The 5,498-nt window shown below is 40.8% G+C and overlaps 1 long non-coding RNA gene across 1 annotated transcript; it reads left to right on the forward strand.

The window, feature by feature from the left end:
* Positions 1 to 1,052: 1,052 nt before the first annotated feature.
* On the forward strand, positions 1,053 to 5,030 carry LOC126237419 (uncharacterized). Its single transcript, XR_007545071.1, has 3 exons — positions 1,053 to 4,436; positions 4,595 to 4,705; positions 4,865 to 5,030. It is a non-coding gene; the product is annotated as an uncharacterized LOC126237419 (long non-coding RNA).
* The last annotated feature ends 468 nt before the right edge of the window (positions 5,031 to 5,498 follow it).

Below are 5,498 nucleotides of genomic sequence, written 5' to 3' on the forward strand. Positions count from 1 at the left end.
GGAGTACGCATTAGGAGTGATTTAAAATGGAATGATCATATAAAGTTGATCGTTGGTAAAGCAGATGCCAGACTGAGATTCATTGGAAGAATCATAAGGCAATGCAATCCGAAAACAAAGAAAGTAGGTTACTGTACGCTTGTTCGCCCACTGCTTGAATACTGCTCAGCAGTGTGGGATCCGTACCAGATAGGGTTGATGGAAGAGATAGAGAAGATCCAACGGAGAGCAGCGCGCTTCGTTACAGGATCATTTAGTAATCGCGAAAGCGTTACGGAGATGATAGATAAACTGCAGTGGAAGACTCTGCAGGAGAGACGCTCAGTAGCTCGGTACGGGCTTTTGTTAAAGTTTCGAGAACATACCTTCACCGAAGAGTCCAGCAGTATATTGCTCCCTCCTACGTATATCTCGCGAAGAGACTATGAGGATAAAATCAGAGAGTTTAGAGCCCACACAGAGGCATACCGACCATCCTTCTTTCCACGAACAATACGAGACTGGAATAGAAGGGAGAACCGATAGAGGTACTCAAGGTACCCTCCGCCACACACCGTCAGGTGGCTTGCGGAGTATGGATGTAGATGTAAATATCTGTTTGTCTAGATGCAAATTACAAAATTTTTCGAGCAAAATGTTCTTTAGCCGTCGTGGGACATCAATCAGCATGATTTCCTTCGTTGTAGCTTTGTTTTTTACAAAGATATGAACAGCGGTATGACTTTTTTGAATGTAACGTTGTACTTTCTATTCGGCAATTCATTTCCTCTCCTAATGATGTATTCAGAAATGTAGCACAGTGTACCATTCACCGAAACACAACGTCATAATTACGTTATTTAAAAAAAGTTATACCGCTGTTGATATCTTTGTAAGAAACAAAGCTACAACGAAGACAATGATGCTGATTGATGATGTCCCCCTGATGGCTAAAGAACATTTGCTTGAAACATTTTGTATTTGGCATGTGGAAAAACAGTTATTTAGGATGGTCAAGATAAATGGGACACCAATACTTATCTGTGTGTGAAGAACCTGTCGCTAAAGTTTGCCGGTGTTTTTTTGGGACAGCCTGTACAGTGGAGACAAACAACCCGATAACAAGGTCAGGGCAGGGTAGAAGAAGCCGAACACAGTAAAATTTTCCACCACCCAAAGGCCTGAAATACAACTTTGTGGAGCTACATCGATAAAACGACAGTCAATCAGCGGCGAGCACTCGAAGTCGAGGACTATACATCGACAGACACAAGGCCACCACAGCACTATTCCTTGCATAGTAGCGATAGAAAAATGTCTGTGACAAAATTTCGTCCAGTCTTATTTTCGCCAGAGTATGGACGTCAAGGACAGGCAGTCTGTCTAAACTGTAACCACATGTTCGAGAAGTGTGCCATTCAATGTCATGGAACTGTGCCGCCCAGTTTGCGAGCAGACGAGGTAACTCATCGCTTTCCGTATCGGGCTGGCCACACTCTGCGTTATAAAACTGACAAGGCGACCGCATCTATTCATCGCCACCGATTCCTTCCAAATTTATGATACGTGCAGGACTTGGCCAAAATGAAAGTCACATAACCTGCAGCTCCAGACGGCCAAGCGCTTAGAAAAAATAGTATTTTTGGTGTGGGTGAGACGAGGAATGAACAGTTTACGCTAGCGTAGTTTCCATGCAGCGATTGGCGCAGCGGAGAGAGTACATAATGGTAATGTGAGGGTCGTGGGTTAGAATCCCTATGTGGAAACATTTTTTTTGTTCCTACGTTATTTACACTGCAAATAAGCCGAAATAAAGCTCAGTATACGGCATTTATTAATGTTATCATAAAACAATTTAAAAGAAAAGGGGAAGAAAATTTTTGGGTACCAAATAAATTTCCAGGAAGGGACTGCAAGGCGTACACGAGAACTTCATACATAAAATTAGATTCTCTTGTTATTTTACAGATGTTGATTTACATGTGCGGTGGCCATATTCATCGTAAAAACAGGGGAAGCAGTAATTTTGTCGACATAATGCCAACGTTATAAACGCCGCATTTTTACTCCTACATGGTTGTGTTGAAGTTTCTATAGAAAAACTTGATTTACATTCGTAAATGGTCTCGCTCACTGCTCTGTCTGGCAGAAACCACACGGAAAGCGTCATTTCGCTAAAGTTTGGCGAGGATAGCTGGTGATGTGTAGTGGAGTGTATTTTGATGCAGTCTTCCAGAGATGAGAAAAAATGGTTCAAAGTGGTTCAAATGGCTCTGAGCACTATGGGACTTAACATCTGAGGTCATCAGTCCCCAGAACTTAGAACTACTTAAACCTAACTAACCTAAGGACATCACGCACATCCATGCCCGAGAGATATCGGAGGTTAGCTATCGAGCGCTGATCAAAGATAAAAATGAAACTAACGAAAAACGATGTCCCGTAAGCTTTAATAGCAGACTCTCCTCGGAAAGCTGTTTGTGGAGTGCTGGTGGCCACTGTAAGTACAATCCATTCTCAGAAATTTGTTTGCAGCCCCCAAATTTCCTTTGACTTCCTTTTCATGCTCTTTTTGAAAAACAGTAATGACTACGGCATACTGATCATTATTACGGCTTACTTGCAGTGTAAGTAACATAAAAATAGAAAATGAAAACGTTTTCCGTATAGGGATTCAACCGCACCACCTTCATATTGCCTTTCTCCGATCTTTGCGCTACCCCAACCCCTACATGGCGACTACGCTAACACAAAATACTCATTCATCGACAGACCGGCGCCCAACGCTAAGCTCCCACTTCCGTTACTTCCATTTCTAGCCTAGCCCAGCATATACTTTCAGTCTAGGCGAAATCGGCGATGAGGATCAGGAGCGGTCCCCTTGTGGCTGAAGGTTTCATCGAAAGCCGTCGAGAAGGCGTCATACAACGTCCGCACAGAACTGTGACGAAGAAAGAGAGAAAAAAAGTTAATGCAATGTGTAGACTTTGATGTTAAAACACTCAATTCTGGAGTTCTGGCCCAGGGGTAGCTGCTTGTTCAGTTTCATAATTTTATACTGAGTAATATGATATCTGGTTTATTAATCGTTACACAGCAATTTCAGAATATCTTACACAACATATGTACAATTATACAGCACTAACTCAAAAAGGAGGAAAAGTCATTTTCTATACTTCCCTCTTAGACGAGGTGATCCAGTTAGTAGCTTGATAATTGGAGACGTAGGGAGATCAATTAGGGCATCTGTGCTGATGATTATGTATAATTTGGAAGAGACAACCTGTCACTTACACTGTATTTAAAATATTACAGCTCGCCAGTCTTACTGAATGTAGTACGTCTAACAACTCCACACTGATAAATTTTTCATTATTTCTGTGCGATGACAATTTACTTATGACTGATTACTACTCTTTATGAAGATTTTAGTATGTTTGATCGATAATTGGTATGTTTAACATTAAGACACTGTATCTGTAGGATACGTACTGTTTAATACAAAATATGTAATGCAGTATTACTGGGCAGATCAGAAACAGACAATAAAAGACCACCTAGACCCGAAATTAAAAACTTCCAACGCACATAAATACCAACTGCCATAGCTGGGCAGAAGGTCTGCGTTTACTGAATGAAGATTCTTATCGGACAAGTCGTTACACTGTTGCAAAACGCCTTTCTTTGAAGTCCATTTTCTACCGAAAATTTTTTGTGCCCTTAGTTTGCAAGGAACCGCGCTGTGACGTCCGAGTGCGCTAATTTCGTGTCACTCTGTATAATCGTATATGGGAAAGCTCTTCTGCTTGAGGCGCAGAATATTGAAGCAACAGAAACACTGTTACTTCCTAGCTGCGAAATTTGTTCCACTGGAATTTTCTAGTATGTGTTGATTCTATCTGCAGCTGTTTCTCGCAGTGGTATCCATTTGAGGTTCCTATAATTTACCGGTCCTCGTGACTTAGCGGTTGTAGGCACTTCAGTGTGAAACCGCGCGACCGTTACGGTCGCAGGCTCGAATCCTGCCTCGGGCATGTATGTGTGTAATGCCCTTAGGTTAGTTAGGTTCAAGTGGTTCTAGTGATGGGCTAAACTGCTATTTTCCGATATCAGTGATTTCTGTGAATGCTACTTTTCAGTATCTGTTATTCTTAACTGTGATTTGTCGCAGTTAAGGAATCCAGCTCTTGTATCCCTCCGCTCTCCACCACTGCGATATCTGCTACCTCTGCGACTTCTTACTTCTGCGATTTCTGTGACTCGCAGTTAAGGAATCCAGCTCTTGTATCCCTCCGCTCTCCACCACTGCGATATCTGCTACTTCTGCGACTTCTGCTACCTCTGCGACTTCTTACTTCTGCGATTTCTGTGACTCCTGCGATTTCTGCGACTCACCACCGTATGAAAAAGTTACATCTGTCCACACAGAAAATTGCATCTCAACAAACCTGTCATTGGTAAGTATGTTTTACGTTTGTTCTTCCGTTGGCTTTAATTTTGTATTAAAGAAACAACTGTGAAAATATTAATAGTGTAATTAATATGTAAGTAGCCATGCAGTAGCGTCATAGTTCGTGTTTATAAAATGAATTCTAACATATTGTTATGTTCACAGGTACCTGAACTACATTTCAGTCACTCAGTAAAGTGATAACTCAAAATATCATTGTCAACAGATCTGAAGAAATTGCCACTGCGTCTTTAGACCGTTTTCGTCAGACGAGAGGTTAGTTTCTAAGCGTTTCGATGGACTTAATTACTTCAATGAGATCGTTCTTGCAAATGTGATATTCATTATAGCAAATATTAGCAATCTACTCTGTCAATTATATTGCTAGTAATTAATGACAGCAAAAATTGTTTAATAATCCTTGTGTTTTTGCAGACACAGTTCTGACTCTGATTACTGGTTGCTGTACGTATCTATCCACATCAAGGCTGTTGAGAGAGACTCGTGAAGATTCAAGACAGCTCTTAGAAGATTTTGCAGTTTAAAAGTGACATAAGTGTGCAGATGAGTGATTAAACTGTGTTTTATTGAAGTTGTGCGATTTTAAAGGAATAATAAATGTTAAATACAGTGAGTGAATAATGAAAATCTCATTCTCCATATGTTTAAGCCGTCCTATACCCGTAATTTTCCGCCACTTATTTACTGGTAAACACTAGTTGGAGAGTGACCAATCTTGGTGTGACACTGACCTGTAACATATCCCAAAGTCTACAATATGCATTTTGAGGCTGTTAATATGAAAGTGGGAAGTACAGATCTTCCATTTAAATCAGGAATAGCTTAAGTGCATTACTTGAAAGTAACACAGGAAAAGCTTACTTATGTAAGTGGTAGTAGTGTCGGCAAAAAGTTCTTGTGTGTGAAGTTGCCATGTAGAACACCAGGTGTAAAGCTTTTATCCCGAGTCTTGAACTGTGTCGGAACAAAAGTGAGGCATTCATATGACCCAATAATACTGTTTTCATTTCACTACACTTATACAGATGTCTGAGTTCCTCTGTGTTAA

The sequence above is a fragment of the Schistocerca nitens genome, chromosome 2 (assembly GCF_023898315.1).
Source record: "Schistocerca nitens isolate TAMUIC-IGC-003100 chromosome 2, iqSchNite1.1, whole genome shotgun sequence".
Taxonomy (NCBI): Eukaryota; Metazoa; Arthropoda; class Insecta; order Orthoptera; family Acrididae; genus Schistocerca; species Schistocerca nitens.